Raw genomic sequence first — 10449 nt, 5'->3', positions numbered from 1 at the left:
TAAAAATTATAAGCTAATAGCAAATGGGAACATTTCAAAGAATTGTTCATACATTTTTGTATTGTCATTCCAACTATGCTTACCCTTTATGACCATGTCTCTACTTACTTTCAGAAAGGCAAGAGACTGTCCCATCCAGCAGGACTTAGTTATTCCGTGGGTTGAGGAGGACAGAGGCCTGGAAGAGAAACGGGAGGAGAAAGGGAAGGGAGACCAAGCAAAGAATTGTCAAGATCTGTTTAATGAAGGCTAAGAGCCTGGTTATAAGCACACAATGAGAAAAAACAGGGAGGGGTCGAGAGGGTATAATAAAATACAGAGAAAAGGGATGGACATCTGGGGCGGATGCTGATTGCAGGCTTCTTGCAGCTTATCTTGGAATGTCGGCCCTAAAACAGTCCCGGGCAGCATTCAAACATTCTGCAGTTTATCTTGGGGTGTCAGCCCTAACTAATCAGTCCCAGGAAGCCATCAAACATCTTGTAGCTATCTTGGAGTGCCATAAACAGTCCTGGGCACCAAAGGGAGACATGGAGGAGGGGGTGAAGCTGCCTTAATCTAAGCAGTTCTAGGCACCAAGTGAAGGAGGGAGTGAAGCTGGCAGTCTCAGGCGCCAGGTGGAGGCAATGAAGGAGGGGGTGACATAATTCCCTTCAAAGGGTCAGCCAGATCTTCAGGGTGAGAGTTATTGTAGGTCTAGTTTCCCACAATTTGGTCTCTCACAAGAGACCTCAGTGCACTCTACCAAAGTAGCACTCAAAGATAAAAGTCTGTATTATGCTTCTCAGAGCAAATTCATTTAGACATTAAAAAAGAAAATTTAAGCTAGTTGTTCCAAAGCTGCCTCAGTTTTAAAGCCTGGCCACTGTTTCCTTGCTGGGTTACAGACACTGCACTCATTACCTTTGGGAAGAGTAAAAAGTGCTTCAGCTCTGAGGACCCTGGCCTTCCCACAGCACTACAGCCCTTAGCTGCAGTACCAGCACCAAAAATGATGTCAAACAGCAATGTACAAACATGCTGCAAATGTTTTCATAGAATTTGGCTTTTCTTTAAACTGTCTTTTTCATAGTCAATACGAACAAACAAAAAAAAATGCTGAAACCACTTAATAAACTTACAAACGTGAAAAAATTCGACACTTCAGTTGGGCAGCAAAATTCATATTATGAAAGCAATATATTCTAAATTTCAAAGATGTGACAAGTTCTGTAGAACATCTCTCATCAGAGGACAGAAGCTTTCAAACTGCATGATCTTCTGCCAGGCAGGACTAGGGTATCATTCACTGGCTTGAGGTTGAATCCATTTCAAGGCATGTCTTGGTGGTACAGCAATAGTGGGATGATAAAAATGTGCAGTCTGTTCTTGTACACTGAGTATTAAACTTACAGTGTTTTGGCTGTTGTCTTAGTTAGGGTTTTACTACTGTGAACAGACACCATGACCAAGGCAAGTCTTATAAAAAAACAACATTTACTTGGGGCTGGCTTACAGGTTCAGAGGTTCAGTCTATTATCATCAAGGTGGGAGCATGGCAGTATCCAGGCAGGCATGGTGCAGGAGGAGCTGAGAGTTCTACATCTTCATCTGAAGGCTGATCATGGAAAACTGACTTCCAGGCAGCTAGGATGAGGTTATTAAAGCCCACAACCACAGTGACAACCTTCTAATAGTGCCATTCTCTGGGCTAAGCATATACAAACCATCACAGGTCCTAGAAGGGACATTCCATTTTCTTACAAGCAGCGAATTAATGACAGAGCTGGCCATTAGAAAACGATGCTAGTGATGACACTAGTGGTTTTGGAATCAGTACTGGGGCTCTCTTACTTATGTGAGAGAAGGGACAATCTGCTTTAGTACTCTTGGTGTCATATTTACAATTTGGATACACAAACAAACATTTCTCAGCAAATTTAGTTGGGAAAGGCTTTGCAAGTTGAAACTGGATGATGAGCTACACACTCATCTACATTTTTACAAGCAGGCAAGTACTTGCAGTGTTCCAGAAGTCTTTCTGGTTTCTGTGCCACACTCCAGTCAGTCATCTCAGCATTTGAAAAGCTACCATCTGGATCCTCAAGCTGACTGCTCAGCAAATGCAACTGCTGTGGGTGGAGGAGACCTCTGAGTTCCTTGTTTGAGTTTGAAGTTTGGTTTATGGGTTTCATTCCTTCAAAGCACATCCCCTTCTCTTGATCTCACACGTATCCTGGGGGGAGCTGGGGACACCATCCAGCATCCCTATAAACTTGGGACTTGCAGGTTTATCTGGTTGTACAAGGTCTCTTGTCTGCATAAGGTGTCCCGAAAAGACCCGAAGGGCATACGCAGTCTTCATTCCCAAATCCTGGTTTGGTGTCACTACTATTTCCTCAGACAGCTTTGGCTTCTTCAGAATAAATGATCTTGTGTCTGCATGGATCAGGAATTCCATGTCATAGTGATCTTGACTCATCTGCATTGTTTCTACCATTACTAGATTAATTTGCAATTGCGATAACCACTGCTTCTGTTGAGTTCCTTGCTTTTTTTTTTTTTTTTTTTTTTTTTTTTTTTTTTTTTGCTTCCTCTTCTTTAACAGGGGGACTTATTCTGGGGCCCTGTTTTGCCCCTGGAGCATTTCTTCTAGCAATTTTTCTTGAGAAATTTGAGTTCTGGAAGCAACTGGAAGTGTCTCTTTCTGTGAAACTGCAGAAACTTGTTTTTGTTACAGCTTCAGAGAAAGCCTTCAAAATTAGATTCTTGTTAGCTTCCTATCTGGGACCCATGATCCTCATCTTCCTGTTCTTCTCCATCATGGCTAAATCTTTTTACTTTAACAACTGAACTTACCACAGGTAACTTTCTCAATACTTACTTTATTCAAGTGGCTTCTGAAGAAGGGGCTATAAGTGTCTTATACGCTGCTAAGCACTGGTGGTTCACTCAACAGTCCTGCTTCATATACCTGACTGCTCTGTACATCCAACTGCTTGGCAGCGTGAGCACTGCTTTGCTGCTGCTGAAGTTGCAGCCTGTTTAAGGGAGTACCAGTGTCTGCATTTCTACTTGCAGGTGGTCGATACGTTTCAATAGAAGGGCTAGATTCAACAGAAGTGTCAATGTAGATTTTTTTCTGAGACAAGGGATTCTCCTGCACAAAATTGAGGTCTTCATGAATGAGATCATCTGGTTCTGGCTTGATATCAATCACATCTTCAGAGGGTGCTGGTTCCCTCCGTGGTTTCACTTTTGACATTAGCTGGGTGGAAGCTCTACCATCATACGAATGTCTTGACATTAGTAGGTTTCTGCTTCTGTGAACTTGTGGAAACTCTGGAATTCCTTTTTTCAGGTCTAGAGCTAGAAATGGCAAGGGGAGGGATGGCAGCTTGGGCCTTCTCTGATTTCCCTAACTAAAACTGTTCTTGTTTGAAGGCACGTTACTATCAAAGATGCTGATATCAGGAGACTAGACTAGAGGGCTCAGTTGGAACAGAGTGAAGTTTATCTAATACACTATGGAGCCATACAGTGAATCGAATTGTGTTGTTCCCTAGAAACAGGAACAGGTCCTCTTGTTGGCCACCATCACCATAATGTAATCAGGGAGTTCTTGACTCATGTAAGCTCCTAATTCTTATAATTAATTTCCCCTTAATGGCACTAAGGATCTTGTGGCTGATCTCCGTGCTGATTTCCATGAGTCTGCACTGCACTATGCTTTGGTCACCTGGAGCCTGCCCCAGGCTGCCACCCTGAAGCCTGCCCCACTACACTGCACTCTTTTTTTTTTTTTTTTTTTTTAAAGACAAAGTCTCTCTATGTGGTCCTGGCTATACTGGAGCTCTCTATGCAGACCAGGGTGGCCTCGAAAGTGCTGGGATTCTAGATGTGGGCCTCCATGCCTGGTACTCTATATAACTCAGTTAACAAGCCATTTCCATGCTTTAGATAACCTGTCTTATATGGGGAGGTTAGGTTACAGATCCTCTCTTATCTGCTCTTTCCTCCAAACTAGGCCACACTCCCTGTAGCCTTCCTCTCAGAGCACAGCTATATAGAGTGGCTATGAGCTTGCAGCTCTAACAGAGTATTTCTCTCCCCTAGACAGCTGCAAGCTACAAAGAAAAGATAAGCTTCTGCAGAGTTTTACCCAGTGACCATTTCCCCAGTGCTGTGCATGCTCAAACTGGCTGTGAATTAAAGCCTCAATTCTTATCAGGTGCCTTGCGTGTCTTCATAATGTGTGGCAAATATGTTAGGTCACCTGGCATAGAATCTCCTCCCCTTAACCCTAACCCAGTAGGAGGAAAAATTCCCTTTGTTCTTTGCAACTGAAGGCTTTTTCCTTCATTACCTCATGATGGCTGCCTATGGCCTGATGCTTCTAACTCTCCAAATAGAACTATTCTGAGGGGTGGTAAGTCATCTTGGCTTTCTCTCTCCAACACGGAAGCCATCCTTTTAATTATTTGTCTAGCAGAATTGTATACACAGAATTCCAAGTTCCTTTGTTTGAGAACATATTCCAGTGTCTCCATCACTGTAGCATGGCCTTATCTATGGCTTTGTAAATGTTGCTAAATGGAGAGTTGACTCTTGTTTTTTATTTAGTAGAACATCATTTAAATTTTTTGTAGGTTTAATAATATTTAATACCTTCAATACTGGCGTATTTAGTTTTATATGCTGCGTACAATTAATTTATAAGGTTTCATATATTATTAGTTTTAATAGTTTTAAAAGGTGTACTCTGTGGGAATACCATTGCAATTACATATGAGACTCTGGGTTCAACCTTCAGCTCCATGAAAAATAAGTAAATAAATGAATAAACACCAGTAAAGAAAAACACTTCTCAAAGAACCAGTCTAACAACCATAAATGGCCAGTGTCTCCAGTCATACATTTTAGAAGCTAGGACTAAGTCTACTCCTTGTTCTATGGAAATTGCAGTGATGTTTCAACTGGCTGGAGGTGGGGGGCGGAGAGAGGGGAAAGAGGGGAAAGAGGAGAGAAGGAGAGAGGAAGAGAGGGAGAGAGGGATAGAGAACAAGAAAGAGAACACACCACTTGGTGGGGTGGTGCAGGCCTTTAATCCCAGCACTCAGGAGGCAGAGGCAGGCAGATCTCTGAGTTCCAGGCCAGCCTGGTCTACAGCGTGAGTTCCAGGACAGCCAGGGCTACACAGAGAAACCCTGTCTCAAAAACACAAAAATAAAAACAAAAACAACACTCAAAAATGCAAGATAAATGTGGTTTTTCTTTCGTTTTGCCGTTGACACTATGGTGCCCTGGCTTGGATAGGTCTAAACAAACCTCAACTCTTAAGCTCTTAAGATTTTAGGAAAGGGATGAGCAGACATCCCCTTTTGTAAACCACTGACAGGCAAGGAGATGCCGCCTACTTCTGGCCATGTGCTCTGGTGTCCCATTCATTCTGAAGCTTGTCAGCTTTGATTCTTTTTTTTTTTTTTTTTAAGATTTATTGATTTATTTATTATATGTAAGTACACTGTAGGTGACCTCAGACACACCAGAAGAGGACGACAGATCTCATTATGGGTGGTTGTGAGCCACCATGTGGTTGCTGAGATTTGAACTCAGGACCTTCAGAAGAGCAGTCAGCACTCTTAACCACTGAGCCATCTCGCGAGCCCCAGCTTTGATTCTTAAGAATGCATAGTCAGTCTTAGCTACAATTAATAGAAAAGGACACAGACTCTGGAATTCTACTTTTCAGGTGAGTTAGGTGTTCCCCTCTAGCTTCTAATGTTGTAACCAAGTAATACAATCTAAGATACCAGTAGGAATTATTTATAGAAAAAAGCCTGATATACTATTTGGTAAAGTCAATAATGGTAATGTCATTAAAAATACATGCACCTGAAATACAAAGCCTCAAACATCTATAGAGGTTGGCTTTTAGTGCCTCTGTGTGCAGTCCAGATGCCTCTATATGGTTCTATGCAATAAGGTAGCAGCAATAAATTAGCCTTTTATTTATTTATTTATTTATTTATTTATTTATTTTATTTTGAGACAAGGTTTCAGTATAGTCTGGCCAGCTTGAAACTGGCTGTTTAGATCAGGCTGGCCCCCAATTCATTGGGATCTACTTGCCTCTGCTTCTCAGGTGCTAGGATTAAAGGTGTACACCACCATGTTTGGCTAATATATTAGTTTTAAAAGGATGAAATTTCTATTTACAAATAATCTCCCTTTAAAAAGTTATTTATTTATTTACTTACTTATTTTTAAATCTTTCTCCAGACAGGGTTTTTCTTTGTGTAGCCCTGGCTGTCCTGGAACTTGCTCTGTAGACCAGACTGGCCTCAAACTCACAAAGGCCTGCCTGGCTTTGTAGTGCTGGGATTAAAGGTATAAGCCACTATCTCCCAGTTTACAGTAACCTCTTAAGGGTTTCTTTAGTATTTTACAACGTTGTAGACCTGCCTTAGAAACATTACTTTCAGGTGCATGATACGCTTAAGGAAAGCCAAGTTCACTTACTTCCTGACTTCCTTCGACTCTCATTTTACTGTTCTGTCTAGGACACAAGTAGAGGAAAGGCTAGATATCATGGAGATGAGTGGATTTCATGCAGTTGTTGTGAAAACCACAGCTCCCTTCTTCAAGGGAATAAGAGATACTTTCTTCTGGATCCATTTTGTGGGACCTTGGCCCAGGAATACAGAATTAGTTTACCCCAATGCCAAGTTCCATCATGGAAGTAGTTTTATAGTTTCATTTTTTAAAAATAGTTTTACAGAACAAAGGAAGTCATGAATCAAGGCAAGTTTAAAATACATTGATGGGTAAACCAGAGAGGTATGAACAAGATGGAAGAGCTATTCTATAGGCCTAAGATGTTATCTGATGACATTCTTAGGTCTCGGATTGGCAGAGCTATGCTTTACTAAATTAATAGCTTCTAAGGGACTTTTATTTATTATCATAAGATATTAGTCCTAAGCAAATAGCTTCTAAGAGGTTTTTATTTATTATCACAAAATATTAGCTTCAAGTTAATAGTGTCAATGAGCTTTTTATTTATTATTACAAGATGTTAGTTCTAAAGTTACCACCTTCCAAAAGATTTTTTTCTATTATCACCAGGTGTTAGTGTTCAGATACTGAGTGGGGCCAGGAAGGCTAAACCTAGCTCAAGATAAAGCACTTAGCCTCCGAACCTGCACAATTCTAATCTCTCTATAATTCTGAAATTCCAGTGGGTCCATCAGTTTCTGCAGACATAAACACAACCACACACAGCGTCTTTTCAGGGATTTTCATCGCAAAACTATTTGTTTAAATAAAAGAAACTTTGGAGAGGGGGAAAAAAAACGTGCAATGCACCAAGGAGTTGCTAGGCCGGACACAGGGATCTTTGCTGCCTGGATGCTCCATTTGGCCTCTCTTCAATACAGTTAAGAAAGGGGCCTGACCAGAGAACACAGAGACTTAATTCCAGGAAAACAACAAAGGCTGAAATAGCTGGAAGAAAAGTTCTCTAGAGCCCTGACCTCAAGGTTGGCTTCTTAATAAAATCCTATGAGAAGAAAGAAACTAGTAAACTACACGTCCAAAACAGTCCTGATGCTAAAGTAACTGTAAGAATTGATTCCCATTCCTAAACTTGGTGGGGCACTGCCTATAATCTCAGCATTCTGGAGGTGGAGCCATGAGGATTAGTTCAAATCTGGCCTTGGTGAAATGCCAAGTTCCGGACCAGCTTTGACTACAGGACACTGTGTCTCAAACACAAGCAAACATACAAACAAAAAAGAAAGAGCCGGGCGGTGGTGGCGCATGCCTTTAATCCCAGCACTTGGGAGGTAGAGACAGGTGGATTTCTGAGTTGGAGGCCAGTCTGGTCTACAAAGTGAGTTTCAGGACAGCCAAGACTATACAGAGAAACCCTGTCTCGAAAAAACAAAAACAACAACAAAAAAGGAAAGCAATATAGATCATTTGTGTACAATACTGTTCAAAGTTTACCTTCTTGTGGTAAACGATGTGATTTGCCCCCCCCCCCCCCCCCCAGTGTTTTAGGGTACAGGTAAAATCATCCAAAAAGGTTTCATGATCAGAGAGGTAAGGCTGAACGGGAGGAGATCTGGCTCAAGGCTCGAATGGCTAGAACATAAGGAGACCAGGGCTGTGTGGCTGCAAGTTCTTTGGCCTATAACAGGAGCTTTGAAAGTTATTTACGGGTAACGCTTAGGGAAGCTGGCAGCGACCTCACTCGTACCACTGCGCCAACGCGAAAATCAGCCAATCCTAGACCGCAGATTACAGCTTCCTTCCGGTGAGAGGGCGGGACTTCGGCTGATTTTCGCTAGGGCGAGGATGGGCGTTCGGGCTTTCATCGCGGATTCGGATCGCCGTGCTCTCTCAGGCAAGTACGAGTGATTTTGGCGGTTTTCTCCATTCCGCTTACCTTCCGGAGTCTTCATTTCTACAACAGTTGACTGAAAAGTGGCAGAAAAAAAATTTTGTTCCGTGAGGGTGAGTCTCAATTTCTCTGGCCGCTAGATGGCAATGTTAACCGCGGTATCGGAGTCCTGCCCACTCCACCCCGCCCTTTGTGCTTTAAAAAAAAAGTAGTCTTTCTAAATTATGCTTCCTCAATCTGGTTCTCTTTTACTTGGTGGTTTTTTTTTTGTTGTTGTTGTTGGTTTTTTTTTTTTTTTTTTTTTTTTTTTTTTTTTTTTTTTTTTTTTTTTTTTTTTTTTTTTTTTTTTTTTTGCTTGCCTGTGGGTAAAGCCCTTTGCTCTTATAGTAGGCGGTTTTCTTTTTAAATTCTTTTGGGCAGCTACTTGTGTTTTGGCTTTTCTAAAAGTCATTCTTTTCTTGTCATTAGGATTAACATTGTCCTTAGAGGATCTTTATAAACATCCTTGTTCTTTTTTTTAACCGTTTGCAGGGGTAATAATAAAAACAATTCTTACCCACATTACAATCATCCAGACTCAATGTAGTTTACAATACTTGATTTAGGGATTATTTTTTTCCCCATTCCCATGGGTATAATTTAAGCATACAGAAATGAGTGTTTGTGTTATTGCTTTAACAACTTAAGAAAAGTGAAATCCCACTGAACCCCCCTGACAGGTAATGATTAGAAAAAAGACCCTAGGAACTGGAGAGATGGCTCAGCAGTTAAGAGCTAGTACTGCTCCTACAGAGGACCCTTCCTAGGACACACCTTGGCTCTAGACAGTCAGATGCCTCTGGCCTACACCCACATGTACAGACACGTGCATGATTACAAGGTGATAAAAATGAATCTTAAAATGAGAAAAAGACTTGAACATTTTTTCCAAATGTGACAATATCATCTGATAACTGATTTTCCTCCTTATGCCAATGTCAGGTATCATAAAGGATGATGCCTAAGGATTGGATCATACTTGCTTTTTCCTCCTTGCTCACCATTATACTTTCTGCTCAGCATCAGAACTGCTATGTGTTCTCAACATTGGTATTTGTTGAACAAATGACCAAGTGCCTGATTTCTTCAGGGTACAATTCTCTATCCATACAACATGACTGGGTCAGATCAGGCCTGGTGGTACAGGCCTGTAATCTAGCTACTGGGAAGATGGGTAGGAAGGGTTGCAGTTCAAGGCCTGCCTGTGCTGTTGAAGGCTGAGTGAGTTGAAGGCCAGCTGGGACTGTTTAATGAAACTCTGTCCATTGACTCTCTTTTGAAAGATGTTTATCTGTATCCATCTTGCTGCTTTCTTGAGGGGAGTGTATAATTAAGTGTTGATATTCTGATGCATGCACTAAATCTGAAGACTTACTTTTCTCATTTTGAAAATAATAAAAAGAAAAGAAAATAAGAGAAAAGAAAAAAAAATTAGGAGATCTGGAGATACTGTTTCATTTTAGGCCAAACTTCTAGTAGATGAAGGAAAGCATTTTACAAAGCAAGTGTGTGATTAGACAGTGATGGACTAGGGATGTTGGCAAATTTTTGGTAGTCTGGTTGCTCATCTTGATACCCTTGGTTATTGTCTCAGTACCTGTGTACTACCATTTTTGTAAACGAGAATGGAAGCAGAACCTGCTTTAGGGGGTAGTGGCTCACATAGGCCAACAGCTTGTGTCCTAGTAATGGCAGGGGGGTGGATGCTTGCTTACTTTTTACTTTTTTTTTTTTTTTGAGCAGGTTTCCATTATTCCAGAGTAGTTTTGAAGTGGCAATTTAGTCTAGCTAAGGATGACCAGAGTTTCTGGTTCCATATCCCTCAAGTGCTGGGATTACAGGTGTAATGTCAGGGGACTATAAAGAAGGAAAGCATATCAGTGTATATTTTTAAAGATAATTTCTCCATAAACTGAAAAAATTATTGTACAGACTTACTGTTTCTTTTTTCTTTTCTTTTTTTTTAGTGAATATCATGTGGTTTATTTTTATTTTTTTTATTACGTATTTTCCTCAATTACATT

The 10449-nt window shown here is 41.0% G+C and overlaps 1 protein-coding gene and 1 pseudogene across 2 annotated transcripts in view; one reads left to right on the top strand and one right to left on the bottom strand.

Annotated features, from left to right (window-relative positions):
• Nucleotides 1–1281: 1281 nt before the first annotated feature.
• LOC110286966 lies at nt 1282–3689 on the bottom strand (annotated as a pseudogene).
• A 4618-nt stretch (nt 3690–8307) lies between these two features.
• LOC110286734 (protein FAM156A/FAM156B-like) overlaps nt 8308–10449 on the top strand; it is a 64567-nt gene continuing 62425 nt past the window's right edge. The window contains exon 1 of one of the 2 annotated variants that reach the window (XM_029473216.1): nt 8308–8389. The gene's annotated coding sequence lies outside the window, so the exon portion shown is untranslated. Of the gene's footprint in view, nt 8500–10449 lie in introns of both variants that reach the window. The other variant, XM_021153309.2, reaches the window with a different exon arrangement.

The sequence above is a fragment of the Mus caroli genome, chromosome X (genome assembly GCF_900094665.2).
Source record: "Mus caroli chromosome X, CAROLI_EIJ_v1.1, whole genome shotgun sequence".
Classification (NCBI taxonomy): Eukaryota; Metazoa; Chordata; class Mammalia; order Rodentia; family Muridae; genus Mus; species Mus caroli.
The sequence above is the reverse complement of the archived record's forward strand: the minus strand, read 5'-3'. Positions and strand labels throughout refer to the sequence as shown.